At 51.9% G+C, this 16,197-nt stretch overlaps 1 protein-coding gene across 6 annotated transcripts in view; it reads left to right on the plus strand.

Annotated features, from left to right (window-relative positions):
* The window catches only part of CNTFR (ciliary neurotrophic factor receptor), a 205,758-nt gene that overhangs the window by 66,373 nt on the left and 123,188 nt on the right, over nt 1–16,197 (plus strand). Inside the window, exon 1 of one of the 6 annotated variants that reach the window (XM_061477153.1) lies at nt 5,450–5,468. The exons of the other annotated variants lie outside the window; for them this stretch is intronic. The gene's annotated coding sequence lies outside the window, so the exon portion shown is untranslated. Of the gene's footprint in view, nt 1–5,449; nt 5,469–16,197 lie in introns of those variants that run through there. 6 annotated transcript variants of the gene reach the window in all.

Genomic DNA, 16,197 nt, shown 5'->3' on the forward strand with positions numbered 1-16,197 from the left:
CCTTCTCTTGAGCGGGTGTGCGATGCTGCCTGATCTCAGTGAGCCTCGTGGGCTGCCGTCTGTGACAGGGAAGGGTTGCCCACTTGGCTGAGTAAACCCCAGTAGGGTTTTGCACCGAACAAGGCAGCTGGAGAGGGGAAGAGCAGAGCGACAGGGAAAAGCTTGCTGCGTCTTTGCACGTGTAAGACGGCAAACCCCAATGGTCTGCGCTTCGCAATGTGTTGCAGCTCTGGTGGGCAGAGGGAAAGGAAAGTGTGACACAAGTTGGCTGGAAATAAAGGTGCTGAATGGGCTTTTTCCAGGTCTCTTGTGGGGATCCATCTCGTGTATTATCCCGAGGTATGAGCTGCGAGACCAGGAGCAGGTTCCCAAGTCTGCTGCTGCCTGCACTTCCAGGGTATGGCTCTGGGGTTGGAGCTTGGCTGCAAGCAGACAGAGACAATTGCATCCTTTATCTCCCTCTCACTGTAAGCAGGATGAGAGGGGCTTGGCAGAGGGACTAGGAATGGTCCCAGACCAGGAGCTGGGTTTCCAGCCCTTTGTGCACAGGGAAAAGTGGAGTGAGACTCGCATCCCTGGCTCAGGGTCCCTGATGTCACTTGGTGTCCTGTGAGACTGCTAAAAGTTGGGGAATACTCTATAGTTGCAGACAAGTCAAGCTTTCATCTTACTCCTGCCTCTGAGAGGGCTAGATGTGCATCTTAAACAGGAATGGAAATCTGTGGGCTTTTGCAGTGTATGAAGGCAGGTGCTTTCAGAAAACACTAGCTCCTTTCAAATCTGCCAAGAACCTATTCACAACTTGGCTATGGGCATGACCAGCAAATAGTTTGGGAATTCATGAGCTTGTGAACCGGCCCGGACTCTGCAAATGAGTTGCCCAAGGTCTTTGCCAAATGACTTTGAATAATGGACATGTCAGAACCAGATGGGGTTGCAAATGGTGGGTTATTAGTGCCCGTTGACTGTGCCAAGCAGCATAAGCACGCAGTGTGAGCTGCACTGCTTTATGCAGGGCTCATCCCGGGACCGAGGGTGGGTGAAGCAGGTAGGGTTGATGCAGATAAAGGTGATCAGATGGGTTTCCTTCAAAGCATCTAATTGTATTAACAGGGTAGATAGAAACAAAATCTTTCCCCCACGTTGTTGCTGGACAGTCCCGGGCAGGCTGCAAAATGCCCTGCAGGCAGCTGGGACGTGGTCAGGGGTTAATGATGGTGTCAGCCTTCATAAATCATCCCTAACAAGACTTGGGAAAATGTGGGTTGGAGCTTCTGATGCACGGCTGCACTGTCTTTCCTTTACTTGGAGCTTTTTTCTCCATTTAGTTTGTAGGGTTGTCTGAGTGAAACCTTTGTGAGGCTGGAGGTGCTGGAAGATTTCCCATTGCTCTGGGTAGTGAGGGGTCCTGAGCTCTGCCCAGACCCTGTTTCTGGCCAATGTGCTGCAGACTAAATGTATTTTACTCCTTTTTTTTCGGTCCCTGAGAAAGTAGTTTGTGAATCCCTAGGGTGCCAGAAATATTAGGATGAAGGGTATTGCCGGGATCCTAGTGCAGAGGGACCTAGCTTGCTGGTGCTGGGATTGGAATGGCTCTGGGTAGAGCCCCACAAAGCCTGTCTGAACCAGCGATGCCTGCGGGCAGCATCCTACTCAACCACCAGACAACCAAATGGGACCTCCTCTTGAGGAGTTTGCCCAGCCCTTCTCACAGCATAGGGACCACATTATGGGGATGCCATCAAATCCAGATGCTTTGCCTGGGAAGAGCCTGTCTAGGAATCAGTACCCCAAATACGAGGCTTGTAAGGTGGGAAGAAGAAGATGCAGAAAGAAGGCTATCGAGGTCCCCACCAAAGGCCACCTCTGGGGCTGGCGGTGGTGGGCTGCTCTAGGCTGTGTGTGGTCCCTGCAAAAGCTGCCAGGCTCCGACTGGGATACTGGGAGGAGTGAAGCAGGGTACAGTGAATATTCCCTCCGACTTATTATTTATAAAGTACTGTCACAGCCCTGGATGTGTTGGGACTCTCAGAAAAGCTGTAGGAATGTACTAATTAAAGAACACAATGGGAATGTAAATTGGGAAAGCTCCCCAGGGGGAAGCAGCCCTGGGGGGAGCTAATTTGCCAGTCCCCACTCCTCCCCTGCAAACTGGCTGAGACACTGGAGCAATTAAGGAGGAATTTGAGTGTTAAATATAATCTGGAATTGTGTTTTTGGCTTTTTTTGTAATTGGTTTATTTTTCTCTTGGGTAACTGTGTTTCCAAGTCTGTAATTGGGACTTTAACCCTCCGCGCTACTACAATAAAGGCTAGTTAGGGTGGCTTTTTTTGGCGTTTGGTGTTAACTGATTCAGGTGACTCTTCCAGTGCCAAGGCGGCATGTCCCCTCCATGGAAGTGGTAAAGCTGGATGGAGAGCTCCCACAGATGGCACTGTGGGATCTTTGCAGCCCAGGACAAATTTAGAGGCTCCTAGAGGGTTATTTGGGGGGCTGTTGTAGCTCAAAGCTTGTGCAATGAAGGAGATATGGCACCAGTGCGGGGATAACCAGAGGCAATATGTAAGGGACAATCCCTTGCTTTGGAATAAAGTATCAATTGTCAAAGTCATGCCCAAAAACACACCGTAAGAGTACGGCTTCTTGGGTTGGCCTTTTCGCCTGCCCATTTATCTTCTGCATGGTCCAGCTTACTCCTTTGTGCTGTTTTGGCTTGTCTTGCCCTGCCCCTCTCAGGAAATACATGCATTTGGTATCATTTGAACCGTGGCCAGTAGGGTGGACTCAGGGTAGTGGCAGTGATGTTCTTGTCTTCTCCTGTAAACTCCTCCTATGTAGTCCAGGGCAAGAAGACAAACAAGGAGACCCCATCACAGACGCAAGATGAAGTAAAGGCGGTGGTCAATGAGGGATGACTGTGAACTCATGCACTGCTTGGAACTGGGTTTGTGGATCAGCTGTGTCCCTGTGGCTGGGTTTCCAGTTGATTAAAGGGTTTGTGTTCTTGGGGATATTTTTATTTCCATTATCTTGAGCAGACCCTTTAGAGTGCTTGGGACCGAAAGGTGTCCTCACAGTCTGTAGAAGGGCTTTGAGAAGAGAATCCAGTGCAATGGCAGCTGGGGTTTGTGTGATGGCTTCGTGATGGCACTGTTTTAAGACGGTGCTTGCAGTAGCAGGCAGGAACTGCCTATTGCAGGGTCATCTTCTCTCTCTCATTTTTATTTTCCTGCTTAACTTCAATATTTATCCTGTTTTTTTTTTCAGTTGATATTAATTCCCTGAGATTCTCAGCCGTTGCTAGCTCCTGTTGGCAGTGGGTTAGAGGGCTCTTTTAAGCTGAGACATAGGAAAACATGATAGATGTATTCATGTGACATGAGTACCCTCAGAGCAGTAGAATTTTGCATTGCTGTGGGGGCTAACTTGCTTTGGATCAATTAGTGCTTTGACACACAACAGCATCCCTTGTCCTAACCCTGAATTCAGCACAGCATCCCTCTCCTCTCCCAAGGATACTGGGGAGGGAAAATTCTATCCACCCATCTTGCTGAAACTGGCTATTTATGCTGCCACCAAATCAGGCTTCGTGCCCAGGGTTAAGCCACGTTGCTGCCGCTGCTCCATGACAGCCCAGCAGCTCTTCATCTCCCCCCATCTGGATCCAATAGCTGCATGTGGTGAAAAGTCACACCAAGCTGGGGAGCTCAGGAAGAGACACTTTCCTGGCTCGGGTTGGGCAAGAAGTGTTACCCGATGGGGCTGCCACCCTGATCCACATCTCCCACCGTGGTCCTTGTCCCCCACTGTGGATAAATGGGCCCTGTGGAGTCAGGAGATTGCTGCAAGGATCCGGAGCTCTCCCAGGAGTTCTCCTCTATGCCTGCCTGTATTTATTGCCATTCATTCTGGTTTCTTCTTCCAAAAATGAAAGTAGCACAAAAGCCTGGGAGGAAATGGGCTGAGGGAGCCTGGGGGAACAAAGATTCAGACATTGTGCCTCCTTTTCCTCAACCCATCACTGAAAAATACATGGAATTATGGGATTAAAAACCTTCTCATCCTGATTTACTGTAGAGCCTTGTGTCTGTGGCCCTTGGTAGTAGCTGGGGAGCAAAAATAGGACAAAAGCAGTATTTTCTCTATATTTGATGGTGAGGAAGGCAGAGCTGGAGCACCTTCACCCTTCCTGGGCTCCACACCTCCAGACCTGGGCTGGGAACCTGTGGTGGATCCAGGAGCATGGCCCACATGTCCTGATGCATTGGATGGCCCTTTCCCTTCCTTTTCTTCCTGCAGTGCCAGGGATGGTCTTTCGGGGACCAGGCTGGGACCTGCTGACACTCAGGGTCTCTTCCAGGTTGCAACACAGCGTTTTCCCGTGCAATCTTTGTCCAGCCTGCTCCGGGGTGTCCAGTTCCACCTCGGGCTTGTGCAGATCATTCTCCCTTCCTCCCTCTTTCACTATCTGAAGTGATGTGTTTTCCTCTAGATGACAGGGGTCAGGAGTACTCGGGTGCTAATGGATCAGCATGTGCTACCCTGGGCTGTGGCCTCGCATTCCTCCTGCCTGTCCAGCTGGATGCAGGACCCCTCCTGGGGTGCAGCTCTGGATGGATGCTGCAGTGGAGGATCAAACCTGAGTAGCACCCTGAGTTCTCTCACTTGCAGTCACTGCCCTGGATTTTCTGCTGATAGAGAAACTTGCCTCAATTGCAGGGGTAAATTAAAACTGAAGAGCAACAAATTAAAACTGAGGAGCAGCTGCTATTCGCTGGGCTGGGTTAGGCTGACGGTGGCTATCGGTGCTTGGTCCTAACCTGATCCAGCTCGTTTAACACGCTGGTCTGTGAGACAGCAGCTTCCCACTGGGAAAGAACCCTCGGCTTTATTTGTCCCATCTTCGGGCAAGGGAAAAGGCTTCTCGGAGGCGGGGGGGGGGGGAATCTGTGATCTCGGCTGGGGTCCAAGGTAAGTCACCTTCATGGCGGGGTTGTTTGCACAGCTGCGGGTGGCCGTGCCCGCTCCAAGAACTCCACATTCTTCCTTGCACCGAATATCCGGGACAGGCATCCCTCCGCGCTCAGCGCGCTTTCATTTCCGTCGGCAGCCTTGGGAAGCCTCGCTGAGCATCCGAGCGCTGGGGCTGACCCTCCATCCCGCCTGTGCGTTTGCCTGGCTGATGGCAGCACGCTACAGCCGGCTCCAGGACCACCGCAGGAAAGCATCCCTGCATGCTTTTGAGTTCACATGCGGTTGCTCCCCTCCTCTCGGAGGCTGGGCTGTCGGAGCAGGAGGTTCTCCGCCACCTCCGGGCGCTGACAGCCTCCCTGCGCAGAGCCTCCGCTGTCGCCCCGCGTGTTGTTTTCTTTCTCAGCCCTCCCGCCGACCAGCAAACCGTTCCCTGCTTGCGGATTTTACGACGGTGCCTCCGAGACACTGACAACCTGCTGACAACCATTGGGCTGTGGGTTGTTTCTGGTTTAATTGCTCGGCTGCCTCCCATCACCCCAAAACCCCAGCGCCAAGCCCAGCTCCCTGCTAGCGGTTGCTGTCAGTTTCCTTGGCTTCTCTCTGCTTTCCTTTTAACCCTGCTTTGCTGAGAGCTTTAACACTGCCCTGTTTGTCTTGAGACTCTGCAGAGTGGCAAGCCTCACACCGACAGCGCGCCAGGGCAGCCGCCCGTGCTGGCCCTGGGATTTACTACAGGCAGTTTATTTTCCCAAGGAAGTTAGTTTCCAAGATAGCATGTGGTTTTTATGAGGTCTGATCAAATAAGGTGGTATGTGTATTAGCAGGGGGGTTGCTGCGTTCGTGTTCGTACATGTATTTTTAAAGTTCTCTAAATAGTGGAGAGATGATTTTCTTGCTGGTTCCAAAACTTTCTGGTGACCACAGCTTTGGTGAAATTATTACCAAACCCAGAAACCAAGTTGTTTCTTTGAAAGGAGAAAAGGGCAGTGCAGATACCCATACCTTACAACACGCAAGTATCAGCAGTAGGTGCTGTTACTTTCAACACCAGTGCAGAATCATTCTTTAGTTGCCTCATCCACAGTACGAGAGGCAGTCAGCTACGGAGGCTGTGGGTGGAAACTACTTTCTCAAGCGACTTGCTTGTCCATTGAAGCTCTTCAGCAAATAGGAAGAGAGTTGTAATGTGTTCTAGGGAGCTCGGGCTCAGTTTGCAAATAGTCTGCCTGGAATAAAAAAGATCAGAGGTTTGAATGTGCTTTTTGGGTCAGAGCAGGAGAGAGGAGCTATGTGAGAGTTTCCAAAGGGGTTCTGGAGTTTCACTGGTACCCATTGAGTCCTGCATGGGAAAGGAACTAGATGGAAACTTGCTGTGGAGCTGTTTCTGCTTGTGTTTGTTTCTTTTAAAGCTTTGGCTGAAAGAAAGGAAAGGAGAAATTAAAGTGCAGCTCTTGGGTGTTAGTTTTTGGAGGAATTTATTGGAATACAATTGTAGAGGGAAGGAGGAATGGCTGAAAAATATTGTAGTGGTTGAAAATGTGACTATGATATCTGCAGCCCTTTCATTAATGGGTGATTAATAAGTGATGTGCTAATGGTGTGTGGGGACCTGGTTACTTGTGGCTTTCCATCTGGGTAGGTTTAAAAGTATCTATATAGCCATCTCGTCTCATTTATATTTCAATGTTATCATCTCACCTCTTCCTTTTCCCTTTCTTCCTCTGTATGCATCCCCTTTACCCTTGCTAGGCTGGGTGCACCAGACCAGGTGGGCATCATCCCATGGCATGGGGTTGTCTCCTCCATGGGAAGTCTGGCTGGCAGAGTCCAGTCAGGGACACCACCAATGTGTTCATTTTCTCCAGGTCCCACTGTGTTGGCCAACCATACAACCCAAAGGGACAAGACCATTCAGTGAGACTTGTCCTCCTGTTGGTTTTCAGAGCAGCTTCCCCTTTCCCTTGCCTTTACAGAGCCACATCTGCTTGCCCGGATGTGAGTGCTTAATCCCCTCTCCTGTGGTGACCCCCACAGAGCCCACCCTGCTGACAAAGATAACACTGCCCCGCAGCTCCTCGGCACATCCCCGGCTCTGGGATTTGTTTTTCATTTCCTCTTGCTCTCCCCTCTCTCCCCCTGTGAGACCCAACGGTTTGGCAGCAGATCCTGTCACCCTCTTTGCTTTCCTGCAGAGAAGCGTTTCTTCAGGGTGTAGTGTTAGCAGGGTCTGAGCTGAAGCCACTGGATGTCCACTGGAGAAGACATGAAAAGCGAATCTGTGCTGTGTGACCTAACTCCTACCTCCCCACCACTCCCCCGGGCACTGCCACCATCTTCCCCATCTCCTTCCTTCTTTTGCTCTTCTGTGCACTTTAGTTTCTCTTGACATTTTTTAACCTATTCTAGAAACCTATGCAAAATGTCACATCAGTGAGATGTATTGACAACTTAAGTGGTATTTCCACTACTTCAGAGTGAGCCAGCATCAGCTGGAGCCATGATTTCCAGAAAATCATTACCTAGATGCAAAAATACCCCGAAACAAACCCCACCATCTTGCCGAGATACGGGATTGCCGGCTGATTTAGCATCTGCACCCAGGGTTTGTTGCTCAGCTAAGCCTACATCCCCACGTCGTTGCAGTCATTTCCAGTTTGGCCCCGGCTGTCCTGCAAGGCATCTCTGAAACATTGCCATGTTATGAGAATGCGATGCTGCATTCAGGCACTGGCTTTTACAAAGATCAGAGCTGCCGATCAGGAGCGGCTGGTATTTCACACGATGGTTTTCTCCTCTTTCTGCTCCAGGAAGCAGTTCATGTACAGGAGGAGGATTTTGGAGACAAGAAGCCTGGGGGTGTGTGTGTGTTTATAAGGGACATGGGAGAGTTAAAGCCTTTTGATAGCTCAGTAAAGGGCCTAAGAAAATATAGCCCTGAGCTTTGATTGAAAGCCTGGGTGTTGCTTTACCAAGAAAATGCTACTGTTGTTTGCACTGCTGCAAGTTATTTACCCAGTACCTCCTGCCAGCAAGTGTTTACTTCTCTCAGGAGCAGGGTTGTCAGCAGCAGGAACCTGCCTTGTGTTGTTTCTGGCTGACGGTGAGGTGTCTCCTGAGGACGAGGACACTGGGATGAAGGCTCTTTGCTCCCTGTGGCTTCAGGGAGGGCAGCTGATGTGAAGGTGGCTCCTGCTTGAGCTGTTTCTTGGGGCACAACATTCCCACCAAAACTGTTGCAAAATCTTTCTGGTGCTCTGTGCAAGCAGGAGAACGCTTCCTCACTTTCGCCCTTTTGATCTCCTTCCACCTTTGCTTGCTCAGCTGTGATCCTGCTTTTTGAGGAGGACAACAGTGCCATGAATGAATAGCTCTGGGGTGAGGACTGCCCTTCTGCACCTGATCTGCCGAGCGCATGTTCACGTCCGAGTTAAAAGCCATCTTTCCGCGCACATTTCTTACCTTTAGCTGAAGTGTTTCTGGAAAACAGATGCAAACTTTCCATGGGAAATTACTGCGAGGTATTTGCTCAGCTCTGGCTATGCGGACGAGCAAGCAGTGCCTCGCCGTGACCCAGGAGTCTCTGCTCAATCATGTGCCAGAGCAACAGAGCAGATAAGAGATATCTGCCTTATGTTGCACAGTTGTTTCTTCCCAGCTCTCATTTGGGATGAGGTGAGCATAAGCAGGGATTAGTTTGTTAAGCTGTGACAGTTCATTAAACGTCTTGGACTTTTTCTCTGGGTTTCCTCTCCCGACACTGCTGATGGCTGAGCCGGTGTGTGTGCAAATACTGTGGGACAAGACAGGCAGAGGAAATTTTCATTATTTTAGTTTCCAAATGCTCTTATCTATTTGCAAAGCCTGCCGGGTGCCTGCAAGAGCTGTTACATTTCAGATACTTCCATTTTGAAGAGCCTGTGGAAGCAAAGTTCATTTTTCTTGGCTATTTTTTGCCTTCAAGTGAACCTCTTTTTCATGAGAACTTATGGCTGAGGCTTAGATGTGTAAAACTTTGTGAAATTAATGGGAGCGATGCCCTGAATTTCCTGCATGGCTTTTAAATCCTCTGACTTGTAAACAAGCAGTCTAGTTTGCAGCTGGCTTTCAAAGCCCACCAAAAGCTTGAAGGTAAAATGAAAGGGATGTTTGCAGGGAAGGGGAATGGTGTGGTGCCCTGTTTATGGCTCCTTGCATTAACTGCCATACAAAGAGCGGGGTTGGAGCTTGCTGGTACTCCTGGGTGAAGAATGTCAGGACATGGTAAGGGCTGTGCTGGTTGGTATCACAGTCACACTGGTCCCTTTTGGCTTTGAAGCCTATGTAACCCTCTAGCTTACAGGACTCTTTTAGGCTCTCGCAAAAGATGTGATTGCCCTGCTGGGTAACTGTGCGTGGGAACTTGCTCTCGGTTGTATTTTTCCCAATGTGAAAAAGTCACCATTGAGGGGAAATGATTTGCATGCAAAGCTGTGCCACCCCATGGCGGGTTTCACCCCGCGCAGAGCGCAGAAGGGGCAGCTGAAGGTGAGACGTGTGAGCATCTCTGTGTAGCCACAGAAATCTCATTTATTCCTCAGCGGTGGGAAAGGAAACGGAGCAATAACCCAGGACAGTTTAATAGAGTTTGGGTGAAATACGGTTGTTTTTGTAAGCTGGTCTCTGTGCAGTGAGGGTTCTTTAGCCCGTTTGTTGTGCTTGGCTCTGCTCTGGATGTTGGCACCAGCTGCTCTGCAGGTGCACGTGTCTTTGGCAGGAAGGAGCTGGGATTTGGGGATTCGCCTTGGGGAGGAGGAAAAAAGCAATGAGAGATGATGTTTGTGTCTTACAAGTGAGGAACACACAGTGGGGAGCAGGAAAGACACAGTCCGGGGTTAAGTTCCATATCGCAGAGCTGACTGGAGGGCAAGGTCTTCTCTCGGTGGCTCCTTCTCCCTTCCCTGGACAAAGCAGGAGCGGATCCTTTAAGCTGCATAGCCAGGTCCTGTGAGCAGAAATCTGCTCCAGAACTAAGAGTATCTGAGACAGGGAGCAATAGCAAATATTGCCTGTAATGCCCCCAAAAATCATGAAACTGGGAGGGAGGGCATTTCTGCGGCTGAGCCCACAGGGATGGAGAGAGATGACATTTTTGGAGGTGCTTGCCCTGCACCTCCCTATTGTTTTCACTGCCACTTTTGCTCCCTTCTTCCTATGCTGTCCTGTGGCAGTGGGTCCTGGGGTCCAGCACTCTGAAGACGCAGGGCCAAAGCCTCGGATGCCCACAAGGAGCTGAGCATGGCGACAGGTCCCAGCTTTTTCACCCTCCCATACTGCAGTGGGGCAGCATTCCAGGGACAACTGATCCCTGTGACACTTTGATGTGGTTTCGGGGGGGGGGGGGAATCACTGCTCTGTGCACCCCTGTGCTTGCCCACCCCTGCCCAGTTTTGGAGCACAGGGACTGGTGGGAGCAGACTGGGATCCCCAGTCTGGCCAGGGGGTGTTTGGTCCAGCATGCAGAGGAGGGGAAGAGGCCGATGTTTCCCCCTGTGGTCGAGCCAGAAGCAGCAGACTTGGCATAAGCCCAAGGCGTCTTTGCTTCCTGCCACCCTTTCAAATTAAGCAAACGATTCATTTTATTTCTTTAATTTTCCAAATGGAAGTGAATTGGCCGCGCTGGCAGGTGCCTGATTGACGTTCCAGAGAGGATATGAGCCAGGGACTGGGGGGGGGGGGGGGGGGGGGGGGGGGGGGGGCTAGCTGCTCCATGCCTGCCACCACACTCCAGCAGCACTGGTGGGGACCCAGCCCTGCTGCTTGGAGCATGGGGTCCACTTTGTCTTCCTAGTAACAAGAGGTGCCCTGGTTTTATTGCACGGTAAAAGGATTGCAATGCTGATCTCCTTCGAGGCCCTTTCAGGATGGAGAAGAGAGCCATGGCACCCCCACTGCCCCCTATTAACTCCTGGAGTTTGGTGTTTTATGAGTGTGGCTTTTCCTCTTGCTTTTATGATGCTTTGCAGAGCCTTTCTCATGCATCTGCTTAGTCCCCTGCCTGCCTCGAGGGGACACTATCAATAACTGGCACTGGCTTCCCCCAAGAGGACCGAGTCCTTCCTTTCAAGGAGGTTTTGGGGTGGAATGCTCCAACATGGGACCCACAGAGAGAGCTATGCACCCTGCCCAGCATCACCACCATGCATCCCTTGCTGCAGGGCTCAGCACCCATCTGGTCCGTGTATCTGCACCCTTAAACCTTCCCAGCTTTGCTCAGGGGTACAAAGCTCAGTGTAGATCCAGTTGCAACTCTCCCTGCGCTGAAATAAGTGCTGGGAGATGGCAAGGGGAAGACTGTCCCTGCTACATGGCAGTGATTAGCGGGTCTATACGCTGCATTGGTGAAATGAACAGCAGCTGGTGGCTCACTGCTGGAGTGTGTGGCATGTAATTCTGTCTAGCTCCCCAACCCCTGCTAAAGATCCCTTCCTAATCTCTGGCACCACAGTCTCTCTTGTGGCTTTTCCCCATTGCTGCTGTTTTGCTCAGTGCTGTCTTTCCCCTTGGCTGCCCTCTTCCTGGTGAGCTTCAGTAGGATGGAAATCCTCACCCCGAGCAGGGATGAGACGCTGGAGAGGCAAAACCTCAGGATTTTCAGGCATCGTCAGCTGTCCTGGAGCTGAATCCCACCCTGCAGTGCTATTGGATGCCCAGGGCTTTTTCACCTTCCCTCCATCTCTTCTCTGCAGGGTCCCTCTGAGAGACCAGGGGGTACAGCAGTCCTGGCTGAGCTTGCAAACCTCTGAGCCACTCCTCTGGGGAACCAGACAAACGTGGCTGTGTCATGGTGATGATCCCAGCCTGTATCATCAAAACCAGCAGCTTAATTGGCCTTTTGAGGGCAATAAAAGCAATCCTCATACTCACCTCACCTGCTCTCAGGAAACAATACCCTCCTTGGATGCAAACGCACTGTGTGCCTAGGACCTGTTCTGCTTGGCAAAGGTGTCACCAGCTCCCAGGCTGTTTGTGGTGGTGGGGAAACTGAGGCATGGCAAGCTCACGCAATACACTGGGGACTGCTCAGCCCATGTCCCAGGCCACCAGGGCTCCCAGCAGGACAGCAATGAGCCATAGGAAAGGGGAGTCCGCAGCACCCCTGTGCCAGCCCCTCGGTGCAATGGAAGGCTACCAGCTGCACCCCCACTCTGCAGCATGCCCTTTTGTCCCAACAGCCAAGGGCTACAAGCCCCTAAAACCTGAGTTTCTGCTCTTCCTAATGCCCTGCCTGTGGAGGGCACCATCCTCCTGGCTTTTGTGCAAAACCATCAGGAGCTTGGAAAAGGTCAGGCAAAACACAAGCTGCCTGCAAGCTGTGTGGCATCTGGAAGGATGCGGATAAAAGCTCTGCTGTCTACCACCGAGATAAATTTCATTTCTGGCTAATTCAGGGGCAAAAAAGGAAACTTAGCAGCTGGGCTTTGTAACCCTGCACGGGAGAGGTTTTCTGGAAGACACAGGAGCTGGCTCATTTTTACGTGGGCATTAGGGATGTGACAACTTAATTGCGGAGAGTTCTCCAGAGGAGGAGCAGCAATCAATAGGTGTTGGGTAAGACGCTCGTTGCAAGATAAAGTCTATTTGTTAAATTATAGTAATTTGTCTCCTCGCAGCCTCCAAAGCAGTTAATTGTGAACGGCTCCAGAGGGGTGCCACGCTCTGCCCCAGCTTGATGGCCAAACGCTGTGCCCTTTGGATGCCCGGGATGGAGACGGCTGGCGGTGCTGCCAGCTAGCGGTGCCGCTGCCTCAATTCAGGCGAGAGGGACCCGAGCTCCGGGGGAGGCTGAAGGTTACGAATTCAAGCCCTTAAGCGTGTCCTGTAATCCCGTTTCTGGCCCGGAGGAGCGGCAGCCTCTTCAATTACCAGGGCACGGAGGGCTGCAGGCTATGCATTTCCCAAAGGCCAGCCCAAGGCTGCAAGGGAGAGCAGCCAAAAATACTCAGCTTATTTGGGCGCTGCGGGGACTCGCCTTACAAGGCTGGAAAGTAGTTTGTTAAACAGAAAAAAAAACAACTCAGCCTGGGACGAGAGGCTGAGGTTTACATGCTGGGGTAGCAGAGAGGCCTCCGTGGGCTCCCCGGGGCTGGCTGTGCCCCAGATGTGCCTGCATAAGCCTCGCTGATCTAGTCTTGGTCCTCCCGGGACACAGCTCTCCTGGAGCTGATGCTGTTAAGCATTTGGCCTCCAGGGCCTTGGGCTGATGTGGTCTGTGCTTAGGGATGTGTTGCAAACGGGAGAAGCTTCAAGTGAATGCTGCTGATGGATGGGTATAGGGAGGGGGCTTTGGTTGATCTTCCCCAGCTGGTACATGCTGCTCACAACAGTGCCTGGCTCCGTGGATCTTTGGGCTACTTTGGTAGGGATCAGAGAGCATGCCACCTAACACACCCATGCAAGAAGCTGCCATACGAGATGGGGTAGTTGGGGGTGATGGGGACACCCACAAGAACCATGTCCACTAACCCCCCACCCCTAGATACCAGCATGCATGCATCTTGTTGCAGGAGGTAGGAAGGTCTGGACCAGTGCTATGTGTTTTCTACTCAACACATTGCTTAGGGCATCCTTTATTTTTCTGTTTTTTCTCTCTGCCTTCTCTGGCCCTTCCTCTGCTCCCCAGCTGTGCGAGCACAACCTGCTGCCAGCCAGTGAGACCTGTCTGATGCTATACATCCCCCTGGGCTGGGAGACTCCTCCAGGCTGCCTCCCTCCCTGTTTAACTCCTCACAGTGCTTTCCTATGGCCATGCTTAGTGCTGGTACCTGAAACCAGCAAAAGGCTGTGAAGAACAGCATTGAGATAAGGAAATTAAGTAGGAGAAGCTCTGCATAGAGCTATGGGAGGAATATTCTCTCAGTCTCTCAGTGGGGATATCTCCTGTGTTGTGATGGGATGAACAGTGCTCAGAACATTCTCCAGAGTTCTGGGAAAGGAGCACACTTTGCTGGTTTAGTGCTTTCCTGTGGGTCCATGTAGTCATGCTCCAGATGGGGGCAGGACCAGGTGGACCATAGATTTCCCTCCATATCCAAAATGGCACTCAAAATCATACAGAAAAAAGCCCAGGGATATTTCTTCCTAAGTGGGTGAGGGCCTTATGGCAAGCAGTAGTCATGCAGGGAGACCTTGCAGAAGAGACAGGTTGTGTTTTATCTGGGAGATGGTGGGGACAGGGAAGGAGTGAAGGTGTCCTGACTCAGGCAGCCACACCAGCATCTCTCAAGGAGGTTTCCTCTGCAGGCCAGCTAGCCAGTGGGCTAGGATCACTCACCTAGGGCTTTCAGCCTTCTGCATGGGCTGCACCATGCTCCGCTGTCTGCCTTCATCTTCTACTTATCTGCCCAAGCATTGGCTCCTGGCTGTGGTACTTGGGGGTTAATAATTAAAGTCTGTCTCCAGAAGTGGTTGGGCTTTGGGGGCTGATGCTGGAGGCAGAAAGATCAGCTTTCCCATCTCGCATGATCTCACATCTTCTCCGTAACCAGCAACAGTCCTGGTGAGAAGGGTTCAGCCATCATTCCCTGACCCGGGACAGCATCCAACCATGCCTTGGGGCAGGCAGTTCCAGGCAGTGTGGAGCAAGGTGTGTGTTGGGGCCATTCAGGGGTCCAGGGAGTTTGCAGGCGGGTCCTGCCAGGGGAGCCAGAAAAGTCGTTCACGTGTGGGCTGCCTATAACTGTGTGCAGTAAGAACTGTGTTTGCACGTGCAAATGAACACGTGTTCATACATGCACATGCTCAGGGGGATGTGGAGGATGCCCACATCTCGCACACCCGGAGCGAGGAGGTGGTTGTCTCTGCTCGCAGCCTCCTCAAGGGGATGGAGGCACACACGTGATGGCCTCCGTGCCTTGCGCGCCGTCCGCGTTGATCTCATGTGCTGAGATTCTCGCAGGCACCCAAAGGAGTCATCGAGCTGCACGCCGATCACTGCGTGCTGCCAAAATCCTCTGGAATCTGCTCCCCTGCGTCGCCCCTTCCCAGGTCAGCATCGGGCTTCGCGGCAGCAGGTGCTGAAACCCGTCCCTCCTCGCGACCTGCCTCCCTTGCTTTTCCAGCACATTTTCCGGAGGTCAGTCATCCCCTCCCTGCCGCTGGATTGCTTTCCTGCCTCTTCCCACCTGCTCCATCCTCCCAGCAGCTTTTTTGGAGCTGGAGAGCAACTATGGAGGGGTCTTGGCTGGGGAGGGGGGGGAACATGAGTCTGAAGGAGAAATCAATCCTATCCTGGCTGGGGCTGAAATCTTGGAAACACTGTGCTCCGATCCAGCAGCTCTCGAAGAACCAGGACCGAACATGGCACTAGTTATTTCTGGCTGCTGGCAGCTATTCCTGGACCTGACCCCAAGGTTGGTCCTTTTCCCTCGCCTCCTTCCCCGTGTGCTCGGGTGAGCTCGGTGTGCTGTGCGCGGTCAGCAAGCTATAAATAACAGCAGCCATGGGCGGCCTCTGGGAAGGGCACGGAGGGGAAAGCATCCCCAGCTCCATGACCAACGAGGATCCCCTGCCCCAGCCCAGCCACGGGTAATGCGGGTCACCTTCCCCCCAGGGGGAAGCAGGATGCTGTAAGAGCCCTCATCGTGTGTTTTCCATGGGGTTTTGAGTCCCAGAGCCCTGCTTTTCCCTGCAAGCAGCCAGCAGGGTTTTCAGGATGAGTGATTGCTTGGGGATGGGTTTATTTTTTTAATATCCCTTGCGAGCAGCTCAAGCTGGAGTTGTTGCCCTGCAAGGCGCCTGGCTTGGGATATCTTTTTTTCCTCCAGATCTCTCTTTTCCTCTGGGGAGGATTGAGCAACCCAAAGGATGTTGTACAGGCAGAAGCAGCTCCGCTGGAGCCTGCAAATGGCAGCAGCCTGAAGTTTCCTGAGTGCTTTTCTCCTCCACACTCTTCACTCTTTTCCTTCTCCACACCCTCTTTTTCTCCCCACTCTATTCCCCTCTTTCTCATGCTCTAACCTTCCCTTTCCCTCAGTTCTCTGTGCTTTTCATCACTCCATCTTTCACTCCATCTCTCCCCCAAACTCCCTCCCTGTTCGTGCTATTCTTGCCTTTCTCCTGCCCCATCCCCTTTCTGTCTTCGGTGTTCCCCCTGTCCCCTCTCTGCAGCAGGGTACCGTTTTGCTCCTCAAACACCAGCTGCCTTGTTTTTCTTGCGGTGCCGCAAATGTTTCCGCAGTGCTCTG

This window comes from Pezoporus flaviventris, unplaced genomic scaffold (assembly GCF_033815535.1).
Source record: "Pezoporus flaviventris isolate CSIRO_AGI_PZ_B2104156 unplaced genomic scaffold, CSIRO_AGI_Pfla_v1 ptg000100l, whole genome shotgun sequence".
In the NCBI taxonomy this organism is placed as follows: domain Eukaryota; kingdom Metazoa; phylum Chordata; class Aves; order Psittaciformes; family Psittacidae; genus Pezoporus; species Pezoporus flaviventris.